Raw genomic sequence first — 14,480 nt, forward strand, 5'->3', positions numbered from 1 at the left:
AAACTCAGGATATAAGTACAGTCATATCTCTTTCGTAATTAATTATTTTGAATACCCACCCAACTAATTAGGATAAATTCAGGATCTCCCATCTTTGAGGTCATCTCCACTTCTAGAATTGTCAAAGAACTCTAGGGCCTCAGCGCAGTCCCCAGAACTTTAAGTTCAGCTTCTCCACCAACGCTGGTAGAGTACAGGAACCACTTCGTTACGCTGTTGCATTTGCTTCTCACTGCCGCATGATGTCGCTGTTGGAATGGGTTCCCCAGAGTAGTAGACGATGCTGGTCTCCTGCAGTGATGACGCCTAAGTGTCCAAGACAACAGCAAAGGTTTGCATGATTCCTTAGCAGGTAGTTCTATTTCCTCCATGCCTATTCCATCTAAGGAAACCTGCCAAGTTTCACTTTCTAGTGCTCAACCCAACTGTCAATGGAGTTGTGAAGAGTTTCCTGTGAACTCTACATATGAGGGATTTTTGTTTTTTTAATTTTTTTAAAATGTTTTTTTAATTTAGTTTTGAGAGAGGGAGAGAGAGACAGAGCATGGGCAGAGGAGGGACAGAGAGACAGAGACACAGAATCTGAAGCAGGCTCCAGGCTCTGAGCTGTCAGCACAGAGCCTGAGGTGGGGCTCCAACTCAGGAACCAGGAGATCATGACCTGAGCTAAAGTCGGCTGCATAACCGACTGAGCCACCCAGGCATGCCATGAGGTTTGTTTGTTTGTTTGTTTTTTAAATAAGATATGTATTTTGCAGACATTTTATTTCAGTCTGTGTCTTATTTTGCATTCTTCAAACATTGTCTTTTGGGGAAAAATTTTTAACTTTGATGAAGTCTTCTTCATTTTTTTTCTTTTGTGGTTTGTACTTTCTGTGTTCTCAGATCTTCCAATTAACAATCCTACATCTAGGAAATTACAAACATTTTCATCTCTCTTAGATACCAAATGGAATGTCTCCCTGATGATTTGCTGTTGTGTATCTTCGGTGTAGGGCTGGTAGAACTTGGAGAGCTGCTGCTTCCCGTGGTTGTTGAAGATGAGGATCGCCTTGATCATGGCTGAGCCAGGCTGACTGGGTCAGCACTGGGGGCCAGAGCAAGGGCTGTGCTTTCTTGTGTTCTAAGAAATTTTGCCTAACCCCACATTGCAAAGCTTTCCTAGAAATTTCAGGTTTTGGCTTTACCTTTAGGTACATGATCATTTCAAGTTTCATTTTGTATGTGGTATGAGTATGGGTCAAGGCTTTTATTTTCTTTTTTTCCTTTTTTGCATATGGATATCCAATTGCTTGAGCACAATTTGTTGAAAAGACTAACTTCTCTACATTTGATTGACTTGGCATCTTTGTTGAAAATTGATTAATTGGTTGACCACATATAGACATACAGGTCTATTTCTGGACTGTCCTGTGTTCTATATATCTATCCTTTTTCTAATATTAAACTATCTTGATTCTTCTAATTTCATAGTAGGTCTGGAAATCAAGGAATGTGAGTCTTAAAACTTTGTTCACATTCTTAAATCATTTTTTAAAATGTTTGTTTATTTTGAGAGAGAGAGAGTGCACTGCAGAGAGACAGAGAGGGGGAGAGAGAGAGAAAGAGAATCCCAGGCAGGCTCCATGCTGTCAGTGCAGAGCCCAACAAGGCGCTCAGTCCCACGAGATGTGAGATCATGACCTGAGCCAAAGTCAGACGCTTAACCGACTGAGCCACCCAGGTGCCCCTGTTCACATTCTTAAAAAATATTTTTGACAATTTTAGTTCCTTTGTTTTTTCCATGTAGATTTTCAATAGCTTGTTAATATTTATATGAAAAAAACCTGCTTTTTAAAATTGGGATTGTGCTGAATCTATAGATCCCTATAGTTTAGGGAGAAATGACAACTTATTCTTGAGTCTTTCAATCCATGAACATGCTATTTCTCTTCATTTAGGTTTTGTTTAATGTATTTCATCAATATTTTGTAGTTTTCAATACACAAATCTTGCACATTGTGCATGTGAGGGGGCTTTATATCTAAGTACTGTACTGTGGGAAGTCAAATAGCTATGTCCTGGTTAAGGAGATTATAGGGAACGTATTACACTGCTTTCTGGACATGATGAAAACAGCTGACCAGTATCTATTAATGTGTATTTAGGGGTTGGGTCCTGCCTGTGCTCATGTATTCCTTAGACCATATTATCTTTGGGATATCTTATCTGTTCCCCACCCTGCTTTTGGCAGGCATCTGCTCTTTTGTAGTCTGGGAATGCCTTGTAGCATTTCTACTCCTGTCGGAATACTCAAATTGCAAATGTTGATTACGAATTGCCTGTGTGGCACAACTTCTTCTTTTTTTTTTTTTTAATTTTTTGTTAATGTTTATTTATTTTTGGGAGAGAGAAAGACAGAGCATGAGCAGAGGAGGGGCAGAGAGAGAGAGAGACACAGAATCTGAAGCAGGTTCCAGGCTCTGAGCTGTCAGCACAGAGCCCGACACGGGGCTCGAATGCATGAACTGCGAGATCATGACCTGAGCCAAAGTCAGACACTTTACCAACTGAGCCACCCAGGCGCCCCAACAACCCTCTTGATATTCTAAAGTCCACACAGCAGGGGCAGGGTGGTGAAGGGTGTGAGGAAGTATGGTTTTTGTTAATGCCTTCCAATCCCAAGGGGTCATTTCATAACCATTTCTTATTGTTTCAATGATCCCCTTAGTAAAAGAGCTTTGGATACCATTCTCAGCAACACTTTGTTTCAATTCCTTAAAGATAGTAAAAAGGAGAGACTCATGCCTAAGGTGATGTCCAGCAGTGGTAATGACAGGGAAACTATGAGACTCCCCAGCAGCATATCCCTCTTGTAAACATTGCTGCATGGCTAATGGTTTATGTCCCTCCAATATAGGTATTGGCTTTATATTGGGAAGAATAGGGACAGGAAGAGGCGGTGGAGGGAAGTTGTCCTCCACTGTAGGAGGTGCCATAGGAGAGGTGGGTGTTAGGCTATCTTTCTTAATTTTTTCCTTCTCTGGAGATACACGTAAGGGACATAATGCCGTTCAGAATAAACTCCAGGTCACTAAGATGGAAGCAGAACCTTCTCTCCTTTTTCATGTTTTCTTTTTAAAATTTTTCCTACTTGTTCCCATAGATCTAAATCAACTGTACCATGGTCTGGGAACCAGGGGCAGGTGTCTCATATTGTTCATAACAATTTACTTAATTGATCTTTTTTTGACAGTACAATGAGCTGCCTTTAAAAGCTGCTGTAAAGTTTTTAAATATAATAGCTGTTCCTTTGTCTTTTTTGGCCCATGATAAAGGAAGAGAAAAGAAATACTCTCAACTAGACACGTTGGCAGCTATCCCAAGCGGGTATTGCTGTCCCTTACTGGGATGAGGTCTGTCTGAAGTCTGGAACTTTCTTCTCCTGAACATGTCGATTCTGCCACCTGATGAGCTTCCTCTGGAACCTATCACTGTCATGTCAGGGTCACCAGTTGTGGGTTCGGCTTTTGACTTTGTCCATCAAAACCGAGGATGGCAGAAAGGATTACTCAAGACTCCACAAGTCAAGAGAGGTGAGAGGGAAGCTAAGGGAAGTCTCCCTAAGCTGCTCTCAAGCTCCTGTATATTATGTATACAATGTAGGGAAAACATTATGCAACATGCCAGTAAGAACGTATAGAAAGCATAGAAAACATGCAAAAAAAACCAAGGTGTTCCTGAGACTACAAAAGAGCAGGTGCTGAGAGCTGGGTGGAGAACTATATAAGATATTCCATAGACCACATAGTCTAAGGAATTCATGAGCACAGGCATGACCCAACCCCCAAACACACATTAACTAGATACTGGTCAGCTGTTTTCATCATGTCCAGAAAGCAGTATGATGCATTCCCTATAATCTCCTTACCCAGAACATAGTTATTTGATTTTCCACACTGTACTTTATGTTTTTTTGGTTCTATTATAAGTGGTACTATTTTAATTTTAATTTTGTTTTTTAAAAAATGTTTATTTATTTACTGAGAGAGAGAGAGAAAGCCAGGAAGGGGCAGAGAGATGGAGAGAGAAATCCCAAGCTGGCTCCCCGCTGTCAGCACAAAGCCCCATGCAGAACTCAAACCCATGAACTGTGAGATTATGACCTGAGTGGAAACCAAGAGTGGGGTGCTTAACCAACTGAGCCACCCAGAAGCTGCAATGATCTTTTCTTTTCTGCTGTAAAGAGCTTTTTTGTTTACATTTGGTTCACAGCTTGGGAGAGGGCTCTGGGATGCTTAAGATGCTGCCTAGTGGCTGAAGGGAGAGAGTCACAGACACAAGTCCTGGCACCAGGGGGATGCTAGAGGGGCACTCTGAGGCTGCAGAGCTCTGGAGGCTTTCCAAGAGGAAGAGATACCTTCCCAGCCCAGCCTGGAGGTGTCCAGCCTGTGGAGGTGAGTCAGGTGGTGGCCATCTTCTTGATGCATTTCACTTCCTTATGTAGGAAGTGGTTCTGCAGGAAGTCACAGAGATGGGCATCTGTGCAGACAGAAGCTGGGGCTCGCAGATGCAGAAGGGCCAGGTTCAGGTTCTTCTCCAGAACCCTGGCTGCTTCCGTGGCTTCCATGGTTTTATGCTACTCATCTGGGGACAACTTCTGCACATCCTGGAAAAGAGGCTTCCACACTTCTGTGCTGGTTTTTCATCTTCTAGAGACGTCCAGCATCCTCCCGCTTCTGCTCAGCCAACTGGCATCCACCCTCTCAAGCCACATGGTAGCAGCTGTAGGAGGCCCTTAGGTACATGTGGTACAGGTGGTTGACAGTGGCCCCCACCAGTGGAATATCTGAAGAACCTGGGAGCTCATACTTGATGGGTAATAAGGAGCTAAGCTCAGAATAGGGTGTTGGCTGATTCCAGGGGCAGAGGGTGGCAGAGAAGATGCCTCTGGAAGGTTGGGGGCAGGTGGCAGGAGGCTAGTATAAGGGGCAGCCCTGGGTTTGTTTCATCTAAATACTCTTGAAGCAAGAGACAGATTTTTGGGACCAGGGTGCACTGGCTTAATTTTAATTTTCAGTGGCTATTTTTAGTGTATACAAATAGAATTGATTTTTTATGTTGTGCATTGATTCTAGTAGCTTTTTGTTGTTGTTATTATATGGGGTTTTTATGTAGACAATCACTGTCATGATTGTTCATTGAGACTCTGAATGACTTTTACTTATTTTTTTTCTATACTTAGTTGGCCTTATTAACAACTACCTTATTAAAATATTAAGTATTATATAGAGTGGTTTAAATATTAAGTATAATATGGAATGGTAAGTGATGTGGAAATGTTAGGGTTCAGAGCCTCCAGCCAAGAAAGAATTCTTGAGACCTCTTGGGTACAAAAAAGATGGTTTTATTATAGCGCAGGGACAGGTACAGGATGTAGGTACCTGAAGATTGTGAAGAGCAATTGATTATGCCCTTGGGAGTTGGGGAAAGTAAAGTTAAGGGGATGTTTCCAATAGGACCTTCTTAGGTCAAGGAAGAATCACAGGATCCTGGAGGCCTACCCATTGTCAGACTAAGGTTGTTTTTCCCTCTAGCAAAGCATTAGCATTAAAACAGTTGGGAGCTCCTGGAGGAATGTCTTATTCTGCCTGTCTTAAATGTTTGTCTATGGGCTGCAGGTTATAAGGAAACTTAATTTTATCTGCATTTCTTTCTGCCTTTGTTCCCCACATCGGTAAAAATGGGCATCCTAACCTTCTTCCAGAACTCAGGGGGGAAGACATTCAGTCTTTCACTATTAAATATGATGTTATTTGTGGGTTTTTCCAAGACCTTCTTTGAATTTTTTCAAGTGCTTATTCTTTATTTACTGAGATGATCATATGAATTTTCTTTAGTTTGTTGATATGGTGAATTACACTTACTGATTTTCGAATGTTAAACCAAATGTTCCCTCCTTTTCTATTTTCTAGAAGAGTTTGTCTATAATCGATGCTAGTTTTTCCATAAATGCGTGATAGAATTTGCCACAAAACTGGCAAATTTGAGTATTCTTGTTGTTGAGAGTACTCTTGTTGAGTATTGCGTACTCTTGTTGAAATATCTGTAAGTATAAATTGGTTTTATTAATAGATATGGGGCTATCCAGGTTATCTTTTTCTTCTTGTGCAACCTTTGGTATTTCGTGTCTAAGGAATTTGTCCATTTCTTCTAGACTGTCAAATTTATCAGCAAAAAGTTAATACTATTTTCTTACTATCCTTTAAAAAATTCTTTTTAAGTCTGTTTGTTTATTTATTTAGAGAAAGAGAGAGAGAGAGAGAGAGAAAGTGTGTGTGTGTGTGTGTGTGTGTGTGTGTGTGTGTGTGTGAGCAGGCACAAGTTGGGGAGGGGCAGAGAGAGAGGGGGAGTGAGATAATCCCAAGCAGGCTCCATACTCCTTGCTGAGTCTTAAAACTTTGTTCACATTCTTAAATCATTTTTTAAAATGTTTATTTATTTTGAAAGAGAAAGAACATACTGGGGAGGGGCAGAGACAGAGAGAGAGAGAGAGAGAATCCCAAGCAAGCTCCATGCTGTCAGTGCGGAGCCTGATGGGGGGCTCAATCTCACGAACCGTGAGATCATGGCCTGAGCAGAAATCAAGAGTTGGATGCTTAACTGACTGAGTTACCCAGGCACCCCTTATTATCATTGTAATACCTGTGGGTTCTGTAGTGATGTATCCTCTTTCATTCCCGATATTGGGAATTTGTGGCTTCTCACTTTTTTTCTTGATCAGTTTAGGTAGAAGTTCATCTCATTTATTGATCTTTTCAAAGAACCAGCTTTCAACTTCATTGATTTTTCTCTCTTGGTTTTTCTCTTTTTTCAATTTCATTTGGTTCTACTCCTTATGTTTCCTTCTTTATACTTGCTTTTGGTTTAATTTGCCCTTATTTTTCTACTTTCTTAAGGTGAAAACATCATTGAGGCTTTGCTTCTTTTCTAATACAAGCATTTAATCTGATACATTTCCCCTGTACACTTCTCTAATAGGATCCAAAAATTTTGATGCATTGTTTTTCTTTTTATTTACCTTAAATTAAAAATATTTTGTAATACTTTTAGCTTTCTCTTTGACTAATGGTTTATCTAAAAGAATGTTGTTTAATTTCCAAGTATTTTGGATTTTCCAGATAGTTTATTTGTGATGAGAACAATTAAGATACAGTCTTCTGGTAACTTTGAAGTTTATAGTACAGTGTTGTTGACTATTACCAGTGTGCTGTGCTAAGCTCTCCAGGATTTATTTATTTACTATTTGCAAGTTTGTGCTCTTAAGCAACATTTCCCCAATGCCCAGCCCCTGGTAATCACCATTCTACTCTGTTTTTATGAGTTCAGCTTTTTTTATTTTAAAATTTTTATTATTAATTAATTTATTGATATAATTGGCATGTAACATTATATAAGTTTAAGGTGTTCAACATGGTGATTTGATATATTTATATATTACAATTTGATTACCACTGTAGTGTTAGCTAATACCCCATCAGCTCACATAAATATAATTTCTTTTTTTTGTTTTGGGAATAATTAAGATATAGTTTGATTAGCAAATTTGATGTTCATAATACAGTATTGATTCCTATAGTCACTACTATAGAAGTTCAAATTTTTAAAATTAAAAAAATTTCTTGGGGCACCTGGGTGGCGCAGTCGGTTAAGCGTCCGACTTCAGCCAGGTCACGATCTCGCGGTCCGTGAGTTCGAGCCCCGCGTCAGGCTCTGGGCCGATGGCTCGGAGCCTGGAGCCTGTTTCCGATTCTGTGTCTCCCTCTCTCTCTGCCCCTCCCCCGTTCATGCTCTGTCTCTCTCTGTCCCAAAAATAAATAAAAAACGTTGAAAAAAATAAAATAAAATAAAAATTAAAAAAAAAAAATTTCTTAAATTCCAGTAGAGTTAACATTATAGTGTTGTATTCATTTCAGGTGTACAATACAGTGATTCAACAATTCTATACATTACTCAGTGCTCATCAAGATAAGTGTACTCCTAATCCCCTTCACCTATTTCACTCATCTTCCCACCCATCTTCTCATTCGTAACCACTTGTTAGTTCTCTATAGTTGAGGGTCTGTTTTTTGGTTTATCTCTCCTTCCCCCCCCCCCACCTTTGTTCATTTGTTTCATTTCTTAAAAACACAAGAAACAAGTGTTGGAGAGGATGTGGAGAAAAAGGGACCCTTGTGCACTTTTGGCAAGAATGCAAACTGGTGCAATTACTGGGGAAACAATATGGAGATTCCTCAAAAAATTAAAAATAGAACTACTTTATGATCCAGTAATCACAGTACTAAGTATTTTTACCCAAAGAATAAAAAAACACTAATTTGAAAGGATATGTGTATCTCTAAGTTTATTGCAGCATTATCTACAATAGTGAAACTATGGAAGCAGCCCAAGTGTCCATTGATAGATGAATGAATAAAGATGTAGTGTGTATATATATATATATATATTCTCTCTTGGTTTTATATATGGTTTTATATATATACACACACACACACACACACACACACACACACACACAATGGAATATTATTCAGCCATAAAAAAAGAATGAAATCATACTATTTGCAACAACATGGATGGAGTTAGAGAGTATAATACTAAGTGGAGTAAGTTAGAGAAAGACAAATATCATGATTTCACTCATATATGGAAATTAAGAAGCATGTTTGATTTTTTAAAATTCCACATGTAAGTAATATCATACAGTATTTGTCTTTGTCTGACTTAATTTCATTTAGCATAATGCCCTCAAGTTCTTTCTGATTTCATTTTATTTTCACTATAGACATACAAGTTATATCTCTTCTTTAAAAAGTTTTAGTTGTGCTAGACTTTCTTTCTTTTTTAATGTTTATTTATTTTTGAGAGAGTGAGTGCAAGCAATGGAGGGGCAGAAGGAGATGGAGACAGAGATGGAGACAGACAAAGCAGGCTCTGTGCTAACAGCAATGAGCCCATTGCAGGGCTCGAATTCACAAACTGTGAGATCATGACCTGAACTGAAGTTAGACACTCAGCCAACTGAGCCACCCAGGCACCCCTCGACTTTTCAATATATACTTTTAATTTACCACAGTCTATCTTCAAATAACCTAAGTACATTGTTATGAAGTGCTTAGGTATAACGGCACCCCATCCCAAAAGTGCAAGATTTGTATATTGGAAATATATGAAATACTTAGGAATAAGTTATAGTATTTCTTACTTCAAGAAAACTAGCATAAATACTTTGTGGTTGGAGAATATTCTCTAAATGATTGCAATCAAGTTATTTTTATTTTTTTAATTCTTCTTTCTTTAGGCTTTATCAACTTCCTGCGGTGAGTGCTTAAGCTTGTTTACTGTCAGTCTTTCTTAGTTCCTAATAACTGCATCTAAAGTTATAAACTCCTCTGAAGTTGTTCTTTTATCATCCCACAAGTTTTTTACAGCATTTTTATTTATTTTAAATCTGAATATTATAGTTACCATTGTGATTTCTTCATTAGTCTATAAATTATTTAAAAGTTTATTTCTAATCTCCAAATGTATGAGTTTCTTTCACTTTGTTGTTATCTAATTAAGTTGCACTATAATAAAATATTGTGATCTAAGTGACAAATTCTTTGTAAATTCTTGAAAATTCCCTGTTGCTTTTCAGTTCAATTTGCGTAACTGTTTCGTATGTACTTGGAAAGAAAATTTGTTTATTTGTTGCATACAAGATCGTATATCTCTGTATCATCTATTCATCATCTATCATCAAGTATCTATAAAATCAAGCTTACTAATTATTAACTCTTCTACATCCTTACCAATATTTTTGTCCCCTTGATTTATCAATATCTGAAAGAGGTGAGCATGGTATATTGATTACATTGAATGCCCTGCATAATGACCTCTGTGAAACTGTGACTTTGCAGCTCCTCCCATCAAGAGGTCTAATCTATTTCCCCGTGTAGTGACTTTGGGTAGGCCTTCCGCGTTCATTGGCCAACAGAACACAGTAGAAGTATTGATGCACCTATTCTGAGCCTAGATCCCAGTACTGTGTGTGTCTGCTTTCTCTCTGGAACCTCTACCATGCCATGCAAACAAGCCCTGGCCAGTCTGCTAGAAGATGAGAAACTTCATGGAGCAAAGATAAGTCATCTTTTTTTTTTTTTTAATTTTTTTTTAATGTTTATTTTTGAGACAGAGAGAGACAGAGCATGAACGGGGGAGGGCCAGAGAAAGGGGGAGACAGAGAATCCGAAGCAGGCTCCAGGCTCTGAGCTGTCAGCACAGTCTGACATGGGCTTGAACCCACAAACTGTGAGATCATGACCTGAGCTGAAGTCGGATGCTTAACCGACTGAGCCACCCAGGCGCCCCAAGATAAGTCATCTTAACTGCTCATCTTGCACTTGAATTAATTAGCTGATGAGCACATTCATGAATAACAATAACTGACAATTATCTTAAGCCAGAGAATTTGGGGGTAATTTTTATGGAGCAATAACCAACTGACACATAGCATTAACATTTCCCCTCTAATTATGCAGTTGTCAATTTGTCTTTATACTTTTGGTACTTTTACTTTTTATATTTTTGAGGCTATGAATTCAGGTGTATGTAATTTTATGATTTCTTATCATCTTTGTGTTTTACATCTTTTACCAATGTAAGTGTATCTTGTATTCATGTGAAATGTATTCCCTGTAAACATCACATTTATATTTTGAGCAATATGAACATTGATGTAGCACTTTTATTTGGGTTGCTTTTTGGCTGGTATGCTTTTTGCCCCAACTCATATATATTTAAATGCTCTGTGGATTTTTGTTCTGATTGTGTCTTCTTATGTGTGGTCCACCATTCCTTTGCTTCTTTTTGTTGTCTCTTTCTGTGTTTTCTGTTGAATTATCAAGTCCTCCCACTTTGTTTTTTTGTTATCTGTTTGAAAATTCAGATTTCAAAAAGCTAATAAGTAATATCTTGCTTTTTCCTCTTGTGTGTTCTGAAGCAACTGAGAGATAGACAAGAGAGTAAGGCAGACAGAGGTCAAATGCCACCTGTATTACTAACAAAGGTTTTGGAGAATGTGACTCTAAGTCTGTTGTCTCTGAATTAGGTAGAATTACCTGGTCCCTAGTAGTGCTGAGTAACCACAGAACTCCTTCCTCAGGGACAAAGTTGAGCAGAGCAGAATGTGTGTTCTCTCCTGATAAGCAGATCCCAAGGGAGGAAGAAGATTAGAAGGGGCTGAGCTAAGCATTCAGTTATGTTGGAGGAGGTCATCGAGAGGATATGACCACTGTTGACTCATGAGCTGGATCTGGGCAGTTAGAGGCTCCTCACTGTCTCCCTGTCCTTGGAATGTATGTTCTGCCCATCATTCCCAAGTGGGAGCTGTTCCAAGGACATAGCCTTATGAGAGTAAGGGGTTGTTGAGACCATCTGGGCAGTATACATGACTGAAACCAGTTAAATCCTCCATTTAAACTTCTAAGAGTCCGGCGGGCAGGTATGGAAACTTTCTTGTCTTATGGCAAGCCTCCTATGCAGATTTCCTTGCTTATTAAGACTGTTACCTGCCGGTCTGGAGTAGGCTGGCTCTTTCTTCAGTCTCTCCTTGCCCTCAGTGTACAGGGGCCGGTTTGCAAACCAACAAGTTGCCTTTCCTAAACTATCATTCAGAGAAGTAATTTTGACTCTCCCAGACAAGAGTGAGAAGGAGTGGCCCGAGTGCCCAGGAATACTATTTTAATAAAAATCACCCCTAGAAACACAAGTGGAGGCATAGGTATTCTTAGAAAATAAATAGTATATTCCACATCTGTTCTCTTAGTTATTATGCCCACATTTTTAGTATATCTTTCCTATGGCTGTTGTAACAATTACCACAAATTAGGGGGTTTAAAACAACACACATTTATTCTTGTACTGTTCTAGAGGCCAGAAGTCTGATAGCAGTATCCTGGGTGACAGCAGGGTCATGCTTCTTCCAGGTGCTCTCGGGCACGGATCTCTTCCTTTTCTTTTCCACCTCCGAGACTTCCATCTTCAAAGGCAGATGTTTAGCGTCTTGCTTTGGTCATTACACTGACTCTGTCTCTGCTCTCATCACATTTCTTATGTGGACACTTATGATTACGTTTAAGACCCACCTGAACATTCCAGTGTTGTTGTCCCGTCTCGGGATCCTTAATCCCAGCTGCAACGTCCCTTTGTCATATAAAATAATATTCACAGGCTCTGGAGATTCGGACATGGCTGTCTCTGGGGGACATTACTCAGTCTAACGCCCATATATAGTTAACATTTTTATTTCTCCAACAAGTCTAAACTTAGAGCCTCCTTTCTGTCCTTCTCCCAAATAAGCCGGGACTTAATGTTGTTGTCTATGATTTTTAATTCTAACATTTTAAAATGTACACATTATGGTTGTTTGACTATTATAAATATTTACTGAGATTACCAATGTGGTTTTATGATGTCTACTTACTACTTTTTGCATATCATTCCTTTCTTCTGGGTTCATTTTCCTTGCATCTCAAGTATGTTTTTTAGAAGTTAGTTTATTCTGATTTTTATCTTTCTATAAAAATTTGTATCTAAAATTGTTTTTAATCCATCTTCCCTTTCAATTTAATTTAGTTGATTATAGAATTTTAGGTTCATGATATTGTTTTTTTCCTCAGAATTGTACCACAGTTCCTAGCAGAGAACTAGAACCTCTGGATGAATGAATGAATTTTGCAGACATTAGGAAAATAGAATAGTGAAAATAATCCTGGATTAGGGGTCAGAAAAACTGGCCTTAAATGCCAGATCTTCTACTTATTACAATTAGGCTTTGGAAAGCCATTTAACATAATAATCTCACTTGAAAATTGGAATAATAGTCTTCACCCTAATTCACAACATCCTTGTCAGTCTTAAAAAAAATAATGAATTTGCAAATTATGTATGGTGAAATTGTACAACTTCTTAGTAATTGATTATTTATTATTATGATTTAGAATTGTTGATAAGGTTGGTTTATTTTTCATTGCTATACAATAGAATTATTTATGTTTCATAGATGTAATTCTCAACTGTGGAATTTAAGTAGATCAATTCATAAAAAGTATACTGCCCCAGCAAAAATAGACATTGTATAATTAAAGATTCTCCTCTAGTATATCAATATAGTGCTTTCATTATGATGGTTTTTGAAATAACTTTAAGTATAAATGCTTAATTGGAAAACTTGATATCCTTTGCAGTAATGTTTTCTTGACAGGAAATTACTTATATGAGATTATTTTAGCAAATTGATTACATCTGTAGTTTAGAATGAATAATGACCCAGAATCCATAATGGTTAGAAACATTTTTTTTTCCCTTTGCATTGCTATCAGTCACACCAAGCATTTTATCCTCACAGATAAGATTTTCAAAGAAGCTATTAGAGATGAGGTTGAGGGAACAAGATGGATTTGTTTTGGCATAAGGATGGAGTTAACTCTTCCATATCCTACAAAGACACAAACACACACATATATGTTTTAATAGAAGAGTCATCTAGTTAAATTATTCTTGTCTGCCTTGGTGGTGTTTGCTCAGCTTACTTAGAGAAACTGGTTATCTGCAGATTATCATCCCTATCTCTTTGTCACCCCCTGAAATTGAGGAGAAATTATTTCTGTTTTTGCCTGGTCACACTCAGTTATGTTTGATGGGCCTCCTCAGAATTTAAATTGATCAGTTTCCTAATCCTCCACTTTGAAATAAAATACTCAGCTGTTATTGGTTCCCAATATAGATATTAGAAATGCTTATTAGTCTGTAAGGCTTTCTTCCACACTTTGGCACAAACACCTCATTTACCAAAGTGGTTATAATGATGGAAATAGAAGCTAAAGCATCAGTTCATAATGGGTAGAAGGAGGTGGGTAGCAGCTGGGTTCAGCAGGTTGATTGCTATTTGTCCCCTTGGGCATTTTCCAGAGAAACCTTTAAGATTTATTCTCATCATGTTGCAGAGTCATGAACCTAAGGGACTGCCACTTAATGTCCCAACTAGAGACCAATTTTCTTTGATATTCATTGGGATGGACACAGGTACAACTTTACCCCTCAGATTTTAGGTCTCAAACTATTAATAACCTGTTTACAATTGCTTTTATATTTTTTCAGCTAATCTTGGCATGTTAAGGGTTCTATTGCCATGAGCACAGTGATTGGTACAGAAGAGAGGAAAGTAAACATTACATGTAAAATGAATGAAAACTTTTAATTTCTCCTTTTAAAAAAATTGAAGTACTATTTTTTTAGAGGCCAAGATAAATAATGTTTAAGCATAAAGATGTAAACATCTTTAAGCTGGGGTGCCTGGGTGGCTCCGTTGGTTGAGTGTCTCACTCTTGATTTTGGCTACAAGTGTCATGGGATTGAGCCCCTCATGGGACTCCGCACTGAGCATGGAGCCTGTTTGG

The 14,480-nt window shown here is 38.3% G+C and overlaps 1 long non-coding RNA gene across 1 annotated transcript; it reads left to right on the forward strand.

The window, feature by feature from the left end:
* Positions 1-550: 550 nt before the first annotated feature.
* Positions 551-14,326, forward strand: LOC131519873 (uncharacterized). The gene is made up of 5 exons (XR_009265840.1): positions 551-713; positions 4,255-4,436; positions 9,341-9,359; positions 9,994-10,165; positions 10,401-14,326. It is a non-coding gene; the product is annotated as an uncharacterized LOC131519873 (long non-coding RNA).
* Positions 14,327-14,480: the final 154 nt, after the last annotated feature.

This window comes from Neofelis nebulosa, chromosome 8 (genome assembly GCF_028018385.1).
Source record: "Neofelis nebulosa isolate mNeoNeb1 chromosome 8, mNeoNeb1.pri, whole genome shotgun sequence".
Classification (NCBI taxonomy): Eukaryota; Metazoa; Chordata; class Mammalia; order Carnivora; family Felidae; genus Neofelis; species Neofelis nebulosa.